The sequence below is a fragment of the Mandrillus leucophaeus genome, unplaced genomic scaffold (genome assembly GCF_000951045.1).
Source record: "Mandrillus leucophaeus isolate KB7577 unplaced genomic scaffold, Mleu.le_1.0 Scaffold256, whole genome shotgun sequence".
Classification (NCBI taxonomy): domain Eukaryota; kingdom Metazoa; phylum Chordata; class Mammalia; order Primates; family Cercopithecidae; genus Mandrillus; species Mandrillus leucophaeus.
The window spans coordinates 742,119-756,588 of NW_012102654.1; the positions used below are offsets into that span (position 1 = coordinate 742,119).

Consider the following 14,470-nt stretch of genomic DNA (forward strand, 5'->3'; position numbering starts at 1 on the left):
AGTGAACCAGACTTCACATGACACACTGTCCCTGGTTGCCAGGCCACCTTTTTGTTCTTTGGTGGATGTGGTTTTCTTTTTTTATTAGGAAAACAAATCATATATTAATGCAGTGAACACAATCTTAAAGGCATTTCCAACATCAACTAATAGTGTTTTCTTTGGTTTCACATTTGTGATTTTTGTCATTTAAATGGAAGATGGGTGTGAGTTTCAAAAATCCGTGTAAGAATAATGAATCTTCTTCAGTCCACAAAAGCACCTAAGACCCCGTCGTTCAGTGCATTCTTTTAATCAGCAGATATTCATTGTGTACCCACTACATGCCAGGACTCCACTGTGGTTTATAGCCTGCTATTCTGTTATAGCGTGACCCTGATGCACATAAAGGTCTATTAAAAACTGTATTACAAGCCGATGGAATCATCGAGGGCTGGAGAGCCACTCTACTGAAGGATACAGACCCCCAGACACCAGTTGCTACATTTTCCACTTTCTACTCCCAGGACCTCACTATGCGGCCACTGCTGCTGCCAGCACCAAAGCGCTTCTCCCCAGGAGCTCACCCTTGAAGCACCCCCCTCCTCCTTCCGCCCGAAGGAAGGGAGTTTCCCAACCCTTTCCTCCTGTGTCACTGGTTCTTGAGCCCACATCTCTCTGGATGTGCCTGATTGGGGGCTTGCTGGTGTCCTGCCTGCAAGAGAGGCTGAAAAATGAGTGGAGCTGGGGGTGCTCCTTTGCCCTCCTGCCCTCCACCCCCACCAGGACTCATAAAGTGGTCGATTCTTCCAGCCTAGAAAGAAGTTCATATGCTCGGTTGCCAAAAGGAAAGATAAATGTCATCTGTGACTGAACCAAACATGGACATGGAACTTTCTGTCTAACAGGGAAAGTAAACAGATAAATAATTGCATACATTATTAGGGTTAGTGTTAAGGAGAGACAGAATAATGAGAACCTGTGAAATGGGGACTTAGCTGAAGTAGCCTTTAAACCAAGCCCTGAAATCTGAGAAGCTGAGAGCTGCCAGGAGAAAGGGTGGAGAAGAACTTCCCGAGAATAGGGAACAGCAAATGCTCTGAAAGTCAAAAAGAACAGGAGCATCGCTGAAAGATAGTCGGTGATGACACCGAGAGCTGGGAGAACTTGGAGAGACAACATACGGATTAGGAAGGGCCTTGGAGGCCACACTGACAATTATAGACTTTATTCGAAGGGTTTTGGGAAGTCATTGGAGAGTTTTAAATAGGGGAACAACAGGCTTAGGTTTTTAGGTTTGCATTATTAAAAGACCACTCTTTCTTTTTCTTTTTTTTTTTTTTTCTTTGAGATATGGTCTTGCTCTGTCATCCAGGCTGGAGTACAGTGGCGTGATCTCGGCTCACTGCAACCTCTGCCTCTTGGGGTTCAAGCGATTCTCTTGCCTCAGCCTCCTGAGTAGCTGGGATTACAGGCACCCGCCACCACATGGGCTAAGTTTTGGTAGAGACGGGGTTTCGCCCTGTTGCCAGGCTGATCTCAAACTCCTGACCTCAGGTGATCTGCCTGCCTCGCTTGGCCTCTGAACGTGCTGGGATTACAGGCGTGAGCCACCGCACCTGGCCACTCTTTTAAACTTAGAGAATGAACTTGAGACAGACAAGCATAGGTATGAGATGGCAAGTTAGGAGGAAGAAATTACAGTGGCTTAAAACTGAATCTGTGGTGGAGATGGGGGGAAAAAGATGGATTTGAGAAATATCCAGGAAGTACAATCAGTAAGATGGGATGAATGACGGGATATAGTCACCCTAAAGTGTCAAAGGACACACCTAGCTTGCTTTGGAATTACAGCTGCATTTCTTAAGGGACAGCATCTTGTGGTCCAGAAGGAGTGTGGGAGTGGCGTGTCAGGCAGTCATGCAGAAGCATTGACTGCGCCGTTGGATACAAGAGTCGGGAACTCAGAAGAGAGACCTGGCTGAGACAGAGACTTTGGACTTAATCAGCAACCAGTGGTAGGTGAAGCCACAGAATGGATAACATGACCTGGGGCTGGAGGAGCGGATGGAGAGAAAAAAGAAGGTGTAGGAAGAGCCCAGAGAACTCCAACATTGAAAGATTTGCAGAGGAGAAGCTAAAAGGAGGTTGAAAAGGCCAGACAGCAAGAGGAAAACCAGGCCCTGAGAAAAGCGTATTTCAAGAGCTGTAAAGCCACGTGTTTCAAGATCAATGGAAAGAAGGGACTGTCTGGCATGTATTGGTTTCATCAACATGGAAATCATTCATTTTAACAGCCACCGTTTTGGAAGCTTGCTGGAGATGGGAGTTAGACTAGGGTGCTCTGAGAGTGTGAAGAGGTAAAACATAGGAAAACAGCAGCCATTTCTGCAAAATATGGCCCTGAAGGGGAAGGAAGAGAGATGATGATAAGCAGAGGGAATAGGGGCTTGAGGAAGGATTTTTTTAAGGGGGACAGATTTTAGCATATTTAAATACTAGAGGGAAGGCTCTGTATTGGGGTTCTCAAGAAACAGAGCCAATAGGATGTGTGTAAATAGAGAAATGTATTGCAAAGGCTTGGCTCACTGGTTATGGAGGCTGGAGACCCAGGGAAGACGCGACGGTGCAGTTCCAACCCGAAGGGCAACTGCTGCAGATTCCCTTTTGCTCCAGGGACCTTGGGCTTTTATTCCAGTGAGGCCTTCAACAAAATGGATGAGGCCCACTCCACCCATACTATGGAGGGCAAGGGGCTTTACCCAAATTCCACCAATTTAAGTGTTAATCACAATCGCATCCAAAAACACCCTCGCGAAAGTGACCAAATATTGCCACCATGGCCCAGCGAAGTTGACCCGTAAATTCATCATCACCGAGAGATGTGGAGGATACAGAAGAGGGAGGGAGGGGGCAGGGTTTGGTTTTGTTTTTGACACAGAGAAGCACCAATCCTCCAGAAGCTCCCTCCGTACCCAGATGGCTCCATAAGGAACAACGAACATGTCCCGTTTCAATACCATTCAGACCAACAAAGATGGCTTGTCACATGATTTTTAAAGCCATATTCGCGACCACATTTAACACTTGCAATTACGACCAGGCCTGGTATGTGAGTTTGAGAACACATCGCCAAGGGGGCTAAACTGTTCTTTTTTTTTGTCTTTTTTTTTTTTTTCCTTTTTGTGGAGAACGGGGTCTCACTGTATTACCCAGGCAGGTCTCGAATTCCTGGGCTCAAGCTATCCTCCCGCCTCTGCCTCCCTGAGAGCTGGGATTACAGGCGTGAGCCACCGCGCCCGGCCTAAACTGTTCTTTATAGTCAAGGGAGAGGAATTTGAGGTTGAGTGTCAGATCAGGTTCCTGGGGAACTAGGAAGGAGACAGGGAGAGGAAGCAGGCAACAGACACTCTCTTTCTGAAAAGGCTCTGGAATGTAAATCTCTCCTCCTCTTTCTTCCAAACAAAAAATCCTGTCGCAGAGACAGGGTGGATTATGTGGGGGGGCCCTCAAAGAAACTTGAGTTTCACACCCGGGTCAGAATTGTAACTTGGAGATAGCACATGAGAAAACTATTATTTTTCTCCACTTTTTATTTATTTATTGTGTGTGTAGAGGGGGGTGCGGGGTAGAGACAGGATCTTGCCATGTTTGCCAGGCTGATCTCAGACTTCTGAACATAGGCAATCCTCCTGCCTTGGCCTCCCAAAGTGCCAGGATTACAGGTGTGAGCCACAGTGCCAGGCCCTCATTTTTTAAAATTTAATTTACATAAGGAAAAATGTACTGTTTTTAGTGGACCGTTCTGCAGATTTTGACAGGTAGGTACAATTGCATAATCCCTACCACAATCAAGATACAGAACAGTTCCGTGCCCAGAAAATTCTCACATCTTCATTTTATTTTTATTTCTTAATTAACAAATAATAATGATACATATTCATGGAGTACATGGTGATATTTTGGAACATTTAATGTATGGTGATCCTATCAGGGTAATTAGCATATCCACCATCTCAAACATCTGTCATTTCTTTGTGTTGGGAACATTTGATATCCTCCTTCTAGCTACTTGAAACTACATATTATTGTTAAATATAGTCATCCACAGTGCTATAGAATAGTAGAACTTATTCTTTCATCTAGCTGTAATTCTGCATCCTATCTCCCCTTCTTCTACCCTTCCCATCCTCTAATTATCCTCTGTTCTACTTTCCTCACATCCTCATTTTAAAAAACAAAATACTGATTGGAGAACTGAAAACAACCTCGATGGTTGTTCTGGATGCTCACAGCAGTCATCTGACAAACTTGTTTAAAAAGGGGGTGGGGCAGACAAAGAAACTTAACATGTATTTACTAATTATACCTGCAGCGTGACATCATAATTGCACGTATTGCATAAATGCTGGATGTATGCAGTTGTAAATATGCCTTCAAAATTCATTTTACTGGCTGGGCATGGTGACTCATGTCTGTAATCCCAACACTTTAGGAGGCCAAGGCAGGAGGACTGCTTAAGGCCAGGAGTTAAAGACCAGCCTGAGCAACATAGAAAGACTCTGTCTCTACAAGAAAAAAAAAAAGCCAGGTATGGTGGGGCACACCTGTAGTCCCAGCTACTCTGGAGGCTAAGATGGGAAGATCACTTGAGCCCAGAAGTTGGAAGCTGCAGTGAGCTGTGATCGCGCCACTGCACTCCAGCCTGAATGGAAGAGCAAGACCCTGTCTCTTTAAAAAAAAAAAAAAAACACACACACACACTTTACAGGCAATATTTATTGGTTGAAGCAGTGGTGTAAGAAGCTCTCTCCAGCCCGTTCTAAGCAAAAGCAAAAAAATTAAAAAAAAATTTGTTTTAATTTGAGGAAAGTCATAGTCACACTTGGAACAGGATAAACATCTTCATAGAACAGAAGCAACAGGAACATAGAACCATGGGGTGAGGTGAACGCAATGGCAAGCACAGCCTTCTGTGCTCCTATCAGAAAGCCAGTGGTGCAGCTGGAAAATCAGGGCTCTCGGTGCCCACATGAGGTGGGCGCGGAGTCAGAGAGTGTTGATTCAACCCTGCCACCTGCCTGGAGCCTCCAGGCCTGGGCGAACACGTGGACCATGAACGGAGTGTCTGGCTTCTTCCATGTGACATTGTGTTTGTAAGGTTCACCCACACTGCAACACGCTGTCAGTTCCAACATGCTATCAGTTCTTCATTCCTTTTCATGGCAGTAGAACGCTCCAGCGTATGGATATACACTCCCCAGACTTTTTACAATGAAATATTTTAGACACATAAAAAGATCCACAAAATAATACGATGAACAGCATGCGAGGAGTCCACAGCTCAGGGAGTAAAGCCTATTTGTCAATTACTCTATGCCTGTGGGAAACACAGGCTTGCTGTCATGTTAATAGAATTTCAGGAGGCAGCAGAAGTAGATGGGTGGGTTTGAGCTGCCCTCTTCACTCAGAAGTCCTTGTTTGACCTTGTCGTACTGTAGGGATGTAGATCTTTGACAAAAATAACACTAAGTAAAAATAAAATAAGCTCAAATTTAGAAGCAATCAGGACGGTTCCAATTGAAGTGAGCATGAGTTATTACTTGGTACGCATCAGAATGGCAACATTTATTTATTTATTTATTTATTTAGAGCTGGTTTTGCTGTGTCACTCTGTGTCACTCAGGCTGGAGTGCAGTGACATGATCTTGGCTCACTGCAACCTCTGCCTCCTGGGGCTCAAGCAATCCTTCCTTCTCAGCCTCCTGAGTATTTGGGACTACAAGCACATGCCACCATGCCCAGCTACTTTTGGTACACATATAGTTTTTGGTAGAGATGAAGTTTCACCATGTTTCCCAGGCTGGTCTCAAATTCCTGGGCTCAAGTGATCCATCTACTTTGGCCTCCCAAAGCGCTGGGATTTACAAGCGTGAATCACTGCGTCCAGCCAAAAATGTTTTAAAAACCCTGTCACTACAGGTGGGGGTGACAAGAAAGGCGGACTCTATAAGTGCTGGTGGAAATGGGGAGCAGAAGCGTCTTTTTGGAGACAGTTGGCAGCATTTATGAACAGTCGACACATACTCTGGTCTTCGAATCTGACTCTTAGGAATCTATCCCATGGGAAAAAAACATACCACACTACCGAGTTTGTAATCATGAGTGAAAGAATGTTTGCCTGTAAAGGCCTCACATGGAAATGAGGGAAGCCTATCAGTAGGGCACAGCCGGATGAGGTCTGGTTCCTCCACATCAGTGAATAGTGAACAGCCATTTAAGAGAATATGTGAGTCACATTAGATGTCTTGCAGTGAATTTCATTGTAAAAAAGCATGATGCAAGAAAGTCTGTAAAATATTTTTCCATTTATATTAAATAGGGTCTACCCTCATTTATACTTTAATATATGTATGTGCACATAGTTGTGTATGGCATTGTATGACTGTGGAGAGAAGTGACTAATGGGAAATGTGGGGATGGGGCCCTCATATGGTGGTGGTGGTGGGGAGGGTAGTTGAGGTGCCCAAAATAGCACGTACGATATGGTCCTGTTTACATCAACTTACGTACATGGGTGTGTCTATTTAAAAAGAAAAGGATTTTGTCAGGGTCGGGTGTGCTGGCTCAAGCCTATAGTCCCAGCGCTATGGGAGGTGGAGGCAGGTGGATCACTTGAGCCAAGAGTTCGAGACCAGCCTGGGCAACATGACCAAACCCCATCTCTACAAAAAAATACAGATATTAGCTGGGCATGGCAGTGTGCACCTGTAGTCCCAGCTACTCGGGACTGAGGCAGGAGGATCGCTTGAACCCCGGAGGTTGAGGCTACAGTGAGCAGTGATTGTGCCACTGCACTCCAGCCTGGGCGACAGAATGAGATCCTGTCTCAAAAAAAAAAAAATGTCATTAATGAGCTGTGACCTATGTTGAATACCTTTCCTGCATCTATTGAGATAAGGTGATATTTTTTTTCTTGTATATGTTAATGTCATGAATTACATTAAGAGATTTAATGCAAAATCATTCTTGCTTTCCTGGGATAGACAAAACCTGTCCAGGGCTTGTACAATTCGCACAGCTGGACTCAGTGGTACTGAGGGGGGTGCTGGTCTCTGACGTCTCACGACTCACCTGCCTTGCCTGCCCCAAGGCTGGGGGACCCAAGTCTCCCCGGGTCCGGCCACTCCTCCCTACCCACCAAAGGACCAGCATCTGCCACCTCATGGACAATCCGCTCTAATTGCAACGTTGGGTTTTCACCATTAAAACGCAGAGTTTCTCAGCAGCTTCTGAGACAATTCACTTGCTTATCAAATGAGGCTCTTATCCTGAAATACACTCCGCGCACACACACATATACACACGTGCACGCGCAGACACAGAGCATCAAAGAGAACCAGATCTTTAGAAAAAGCAGAGTCCTGAACACTCATCTCCTCTCCCTCTTGAGACCCTGCCAAAATTACGGTAACGGAACTTAAAAAGAGAATAAACTGATCCTTATAAAGACAATGGGAGAGGAGCAGCAGCAGATTTCAGCACATCATGCAAGAAGAACGCCAAGAGGTGTAGGATCTCACCATCTCCTCACATTGCAGTGAGGACTGGAGCCCAGCAGCTGCTCGGCTCGCTTTCTCCTGATGGGCTCTGCTTAAAACGAGGCTGCTTTGGGCCAGGCATGGTGGTTCACACCTGTAATCCTAGCACTTTGGGAGGCCGAGGCACGTGGATTGCCTGAGTTGAGGAGTTTGAGACTAGCCTGGGCAACATGGAGAAACCCCGTCTCTACTAAAATAAAAAAAAATTAGCGGGGCATGGTGGCGTGCGCCTGTAATCCCAGCTACGCAGGAGGCTGAGGCAGGAGAATTACTGGAACCCGGGAGGTGGAGGTTGCAGTGAGCCGAGATCGCGCCACTGCACTCCACCCTCGGCGACAGAGCGAGACTCCATCTCCAAACAAACAAACAAACAAACAAACAAACAAAAACAAAACAAAAAAAACCAAGGCTGCTTTGATGTCAATTCTTGCTGCGATCCTCAAGCCCCCCCGCCCCCCCGAAGAAGCCTCCCTGTATCTTCCTGTGCCTGGCAGGAGGTTCGTTTGACTCTGGCTCAGCATGATGGCTAAAGGCGGGCAGGGGCAAAGTGAAGGGCGAGGGCAGGGTGAGGCCCTTCACAGAGAGAGAGAGAGAGACAGACAGACAGACAGGACAAATGATCATTTCAAAGCTTAATGTCTCAGGCAAACTGACAAAGCTACTGCATAAAGTCAGTTTTTAAAATTAGGATCTAACTCATCAGGATTTAAATTTATTTTACTCTAATATGTGGTTTTATTGAAATTAATTATATTTGCAAACAAATTCATAAATCTTTTCCCATGAAAGTCAAATTCTGAGTGTCTCAAATTAATGCATTGATTAATCTGTCTGTGACTGTAGAAGTGTTTTGTTTGTGTTTTTAAAATGGTGGTAAAACAAGCAGAACATGCAATTTGCCATCTTAACCATTTTTCGTGTACAGATCAGTAGTGTTAACTATAAGCACACTGTTGTAAAATAGGTCTCTAGCATTTTTTCATCTTGCAAAACTGCACTCATTAAATGACAAATCCCTGTTCCCCTTCCCCAGCCTCTATTCTACGACCACTCTTGTACTTTGTTTGACTATTTTAACATCTCATATAAGTGCAGTCATGCAGTGTTTTTGTCTTTTTGTGACTGGCTTCTTTTACTTTGCATCATGTCTTCAAAGTTTATCCATGTTCTAGCATAGGAGAAGATTTCTGTCTTTTTTTGAAGACTGAATAACATCCCATTGTATGGATAGACCACATTTTATTCATTGGAACACCGGTGGGCATTTAGGTAGCTTCCACCTCTTGGCTATTGTGAATAATGCTGCTATGAACATGGTGTACAAATATCTCTGAGATCCTGCTTTAAATTTTTTCGGATATATACTGAGAAGTAGGATGACTACAGAACCATTACAATAATTCTGTTTAATTTTTTAGGAACCTCCAAACTGTTTTCCATAGCAGCTGCGCTATTTTACGTTCCCAGCAATAGGGCACAAAGGTTCAATTTCTCCAACAAAGGTTCAATTTACCAACAATTGTCATTTTGTTTTTGTTTATAGGGCCCATCCTAATGGGTGTGAGATGATCAAGATTTAAATTTGTAATTTTGACCTTGAGATGATTTATACCTAGTAAGATAAACATCATAGTTAAAAGCCACGTGTGTGTGTGCACGCGTGTGTGTGCGCATAAGAAGGAGGAGGAGGGAGAGAGGAGAAACGAGGGAGACTGTGCAGGTATAAAGTGCATATTTTTGCTAATTAGTCCTGAGAATATAACTGGAATTCTTTGGGAATGAAGGATTCAGTGCGACATAGTGGCAGACACCCAGGGAGTGGAGACAGACATTTTTTACTTTGCCATTGACTTGGGTTACTCTGGGGAATCATGTAAATTATCTGAGTCTCAGTCTCTTCCTAGTGAGGATTAAAAGAAATGTACACATAAAAGAAGGGGGCCTGGCGTGTATCAAACACTTGATTTTAAAATGCCAGCTAGAATAAATAAAGCAAGACAGCAAGCGGGGCGGGGCTAGATCATTGCCAAGTTCAGCAGGTAGCTGAGATCTCCAATTTGCAGATATTGCTGAATGGTTTTCTTTATTCTAAAATACAGATAAAGTTCACTTTACACAGTAGATGAGTTGAGATACTGTGCTTGCGGGGAATGCTTTGTAATAAAGCAAATAAAATGTTTTCTAGGAACTCTACATCAAGGAACCCCATGGTGAAGTTAAATGCGATTTTTTAATGTAAATAATGTATCTGATTGCTAACTGCACGTTTCGATAGTTAGCTACTTTCTTTCTCTCTCTCTGTCTTTCTCTTCCACCCTTTCTCCATCTTTTTCTTTCCCATCCCCTTTCAAAAAGGACTTCATATTGCCATATCAGAGACAAGATTAAAAGATACAGCAACCCCATTACTGGGTCTATACCCAAAGGAAAATAAATCATTCTACCAAAAAGCCACATGCACTTGTATGTTCATCACTGAGATATTCACAATAGCAAACACATGGAATCAACCCAGGTACCCATCAATGGTAGACTGGATAAAGGAAATGTGGCACATATACACCATGGAATACTATGCAGCCGTAAAAAGAATGAGATCATGTCCTTTGCAGCAACATGGATGGCACTGAAGGTCATAATCCTAAGCAAATCAGTGTAGGAACAGAAAACTACATGCTGCGTGGTCGCGCTTATAAGTGAGAGCTAAACATTGAGCACACATGGACATAAATATGGAAACAACAGACACTGTGGACTACTAAAGGAAGTAGTTGGGTTAAAAAACTACCTATCAGGTACTATGCTCACTCCCTGGGTGATGAGATTCATACTTCAAACCTCAGCATTATATAATATTCCCATGTAACAAATCTGCACATGTACTCCTGTATCTAAAATAAAGGTTGAATTTTTAAAAAGAGATTAAAAGATAAATTGGAAGGAAAGGCAAAAAAGTATAGAAGAAAAATGTAAAGTTTGAGCAAATATTAATTCCCCAAACACAAATGTTATGACAGAGCTTTTGTTAAAGGAAGGGTTAAAAAAAACTTTGACCTGAGCATCCTGGTGTCCAGTGCAAAGAGGCAAACATGATTCAATCCATCAAAGCCCAAAAAACACAAAGAAAACACACACACACACATACACACACACAGAGCCCAAAAAACTAAAAGCAAGCTGACTGCGTAGTTTTGATCAGTGATGCCTGAAAAATTTTTTTTCCTTAAAAGTGTTAAAAAAAAAAAAAAGGGCACATCCTCAATAATATCCCTAAAGTAAATATAACACTGAATTTTAAAAAAAATCAGTGAAGGCAGCAAACCATAGCCTAGCTAGTGCAGAAAATAGAATATTTTGCCTAAGTTATTGTTGATCCCATCTTGTCCTTGTGAGTTCAAGATCTTGTGTGATTCTCGGCATTGACTCATAAAAAAACAAAGACAAAGGGGGCCTTATTGAACATTAGGAGCCCCATGCTTAACCTCAGAAATCCTACGGAAAATATTTGATTATTTAAATTTGATTACCACCTATAATCCCAGCACTTTGGGAGGCAGAGGCAGGAGGATGGCCTCAGGTCAGGAGTTCAAGACCAGCCTGGACAACATAACTAGACTCCATCTCTATTTTAAAAAAATAAGTAAGTAAAAAATAAAAATAAATTTGATTACCAAAAACATTAAACTTATGTATAAGAAATACCATAAACAAAGTCAAAAGATAAATGATAAATTGCGAAAAGGTTTGCCAACACCTATGGTAAAGAGAAAAATTGTGTCTTCTGAGAAGGCACCCTCCCCCGACTCTAATCTGCAGGTAAGTGTTGACAGTGTGGAGAAGACCCTCTAGATATAATGCTATAAATTTTGGATCTTATAAAATGTCTGTGAAAGCCTTTCTCCCAGAATCAGCCTTATCTAGAGACAGAGCTCAACTTCCAAGCTGTTGGGACACCCTGGAGCCTGTAACATGTCCATGTTCAGGCAGGCCTATGGCCTCTACCTTGGTTCCTGATGCTTTAGTACCAAACTGATGCAATAGTAGTTGGTCACGGCTATGAGGCTGGGGCTGGGTGGACCGGTCCTGGGCACCCCACTTGTGCAATGTCTTCCTAACATAGGTTTTGGCTTCCCGTTTTGACTTCCCATTTTGACTTATAGATAATACCCTTATTTGCTTATTGCCTGCTGGGACTTCCCGAGGATCTCTCACAGGACTTCAGTCTCATCATGTCTAGGATAAGACATGCCAGTCTTTTCCCCTGAAGCCCCTCCTCCTGTTCCCTCTCTCCCCTGGTAAGAGTTGCCACCACTCACCTGCTCAAGCCCCAAACTGGGCGGGACCCACACTTCCTTCTCTTTTCCTTCCCTGCAGGTCTGTTGTGTCACCGGTCTGTTGATTCTGACTCCATTGTTTTTCCAGTGTCCCACGACTTTCTTTTCTTCCTGCTGCTCCTCCCTTGGTTTGGTCACTATACTCTTTCTGAAACGCAAATCTGATCAGACCACATTATGAATAGTGCTGTGATAAACATACAACGGCAGCGTTTTTTATTTTTTTGGTTGTTTGTTTGTTTGTTTTTTGAGACATAGTCTCGCTCTGTCACCTAGGCTGGAGTACAGTGGCATGATCTTGGCTCACTGCAACCTCCGCTTCCTGGGTTCAAGTGATTCTCCTGCCTCAGCCTCCCGAGTAGCTGGGACTACAGGCACTCGCCACCACACCCGGCTAACTTTTGTATTTTTAGTAGAGACGGGGTTTCACCATATTAGCCAGGCTGGTCTCGAACTCCTGACCTCAAATAATCTGCCTGCTTCGGCCTCCCAAAGTGCTGGGATTACAGGCGTGAGCCACCACACTCGGCCACTTTTAATTTATATTAAACCAGAATGTATTACCATTAATGCATTAATATCTTTCACTACTAAATACTGAAAATAAATTGAAATTATTTCTGTAGAAGATTTGTCCTGGCAATGTTAACTTCACAGCAGACTGACACCACGTGGCTCACATTTCAGACACAATGGAAAAGCAGATCCATGCTGGTGTTAGTGTGCAATCTTGTCCTACGCTAAACAATCAGGGTCACCTTGGAGTACGTTTAATAAAAAAGCAACGAGCATACAGAGATTTACAAGAATTTTAAAGACAAAAAAAAAATGGTCCTCTTATGTTGTCCCAACAATAAACTCAAAAGTCTATGACACATAGAGGTTCTGATGAGTTGTTTGTAAATTCTTTAGATTTGGTATAATACTGAAAGTGGAGTTCATTTGAAGTCTTCAAAAAAAAGTGCCTGTTAATCCTCAAATGATGCTTGTTACAGTTTAACATTTCTATTAAGTGCATACATTGAATTACTCGTTACCCAAGCACAGCAGCTGCTCCTTACCACTTATTGTTAAGGGCTTTAACTGGCCATCTTCAACTTCTACCTTTCTTGACCATTCTCAACAATTCTCTCTGTAGTCTCTTGAAGTCAAATTTAAGTGCAAATATATTACATGAATGAAGTAATGCTATGAAACATTATTAATAGCTAGACATAAATTTGTTTCCAAAATGAAACCTAGGGATTCTGGAGCTGGGAGAAAGAGCCAGAGGCTTGGTAAGCATGGGTCCTGCCGTGGGACCTGTGTGAGAATCCCTGTTCCTTGGGAGGGGATTAGGGGAGCTGTGAGGGATAAAGGGGAGGTGAAAAAGAAAGGAGAGTGTATTCGTTCATTTTCACACTGCTATAAAGAAATGCTTGAGACTGTGTAATTTCTAAAGGAAAGAGGTTTAATTGACTCACAGTCCCGCATGGTTGGGAAGGCCTGAGGAAACGTAGTGATTTTTCTGTCGTTAACCATTTTCATAGAAATTGATATCGATTTGAAGTTGCTCATCCCACTACCACCAAATGATGTAGAAGAGAATGAAGTGAGGTCCCCCTGGCCTAGTGACCCAAATGAAGTAAATCCTGTATCAAAAGAAGAAAATCCATTTCCAAAAGATGGAAATCCACTGAATGTGGAGAAAAACGACCCCGTCCCTCAGCTTCTGCTTCTTCAGGGACCCCTTCGATTCCCAAAAAAGTCCTCAAAAGGGTCTTCAAAGAAGTCAAATGAAAATAGGTCTCTTTCACCAAAAAATTCCCTGAAGACACCATCTGGGTTCCAGAATGTGAAGCCAAAATCAAATGGACCATCAGAATGACTTCCACCTCCCCCTCCACCAATTCATCCTTCTTTGCCATATTTGTCATTGAGGTCCCGTTTCTTAGCATCTGACAGCACCTCATAACGCCTGTGCTACTTGTTTGGATTTTCTCTCTGCTTCTTCTTTATTCTAAGGATTTTGATCAGGGTGCCACTTAAGAGCCAGTTTCTCATATGCCTTTTTAATATCCTCGGGTGAGGCATGTCTCTACACACCTAGAACTTCCTACTAATCCACCATGTTCTTTGTTTTTTTGTTTTTGTTTTTGTTTTTTGTTTTTTGTTTTTTTTTTGAGACGGAGTCTGGCTCTGTCGCCCAGGCTGGAGTGCAGTGGCCGGATCTCAGCTCACTGCAAGCTCCGCCTCCGGGTTCACGCCATTCTCCTGCCTCAGCCTCCCGAGTAGCTGGGACTACAGGCGCCCTCCACCTCGCCCGGCTAATTTTTTTGTATTTTTTAGTAGAGACGGGGTTTCACCATGTTAGCCAGGATGGTCTCGATCTCCTGACCTCGTGATCCACCCATCTCGGCCTCCCAAAGTGCTGGGATTACAGGCTTGAGCCACCGCGCCCGGCCTAATCCACCATGTTTTAAGAGATTGTTGGAATAGGTCCGAGGACAGAGGCGGCTGGTGGCGGGATGCAGGGAAGGCCGCATGGCGGCCGGAATCTCCTCCCGGCTCCAGGCA

General features: G+C 43.6%; 1 pseudogene; it reads right to left on the minus strand.

The window, feature by feature from the left end:
• Positions 1-12,940: 12,940 nt before the first annotated feature.
• LOC105542336 lies at positions 12,941-14,024 on the minus strand (annotated as a pseudogene).
• Positions 14,025-14,470: the final 446 nt, after the last annotated feature.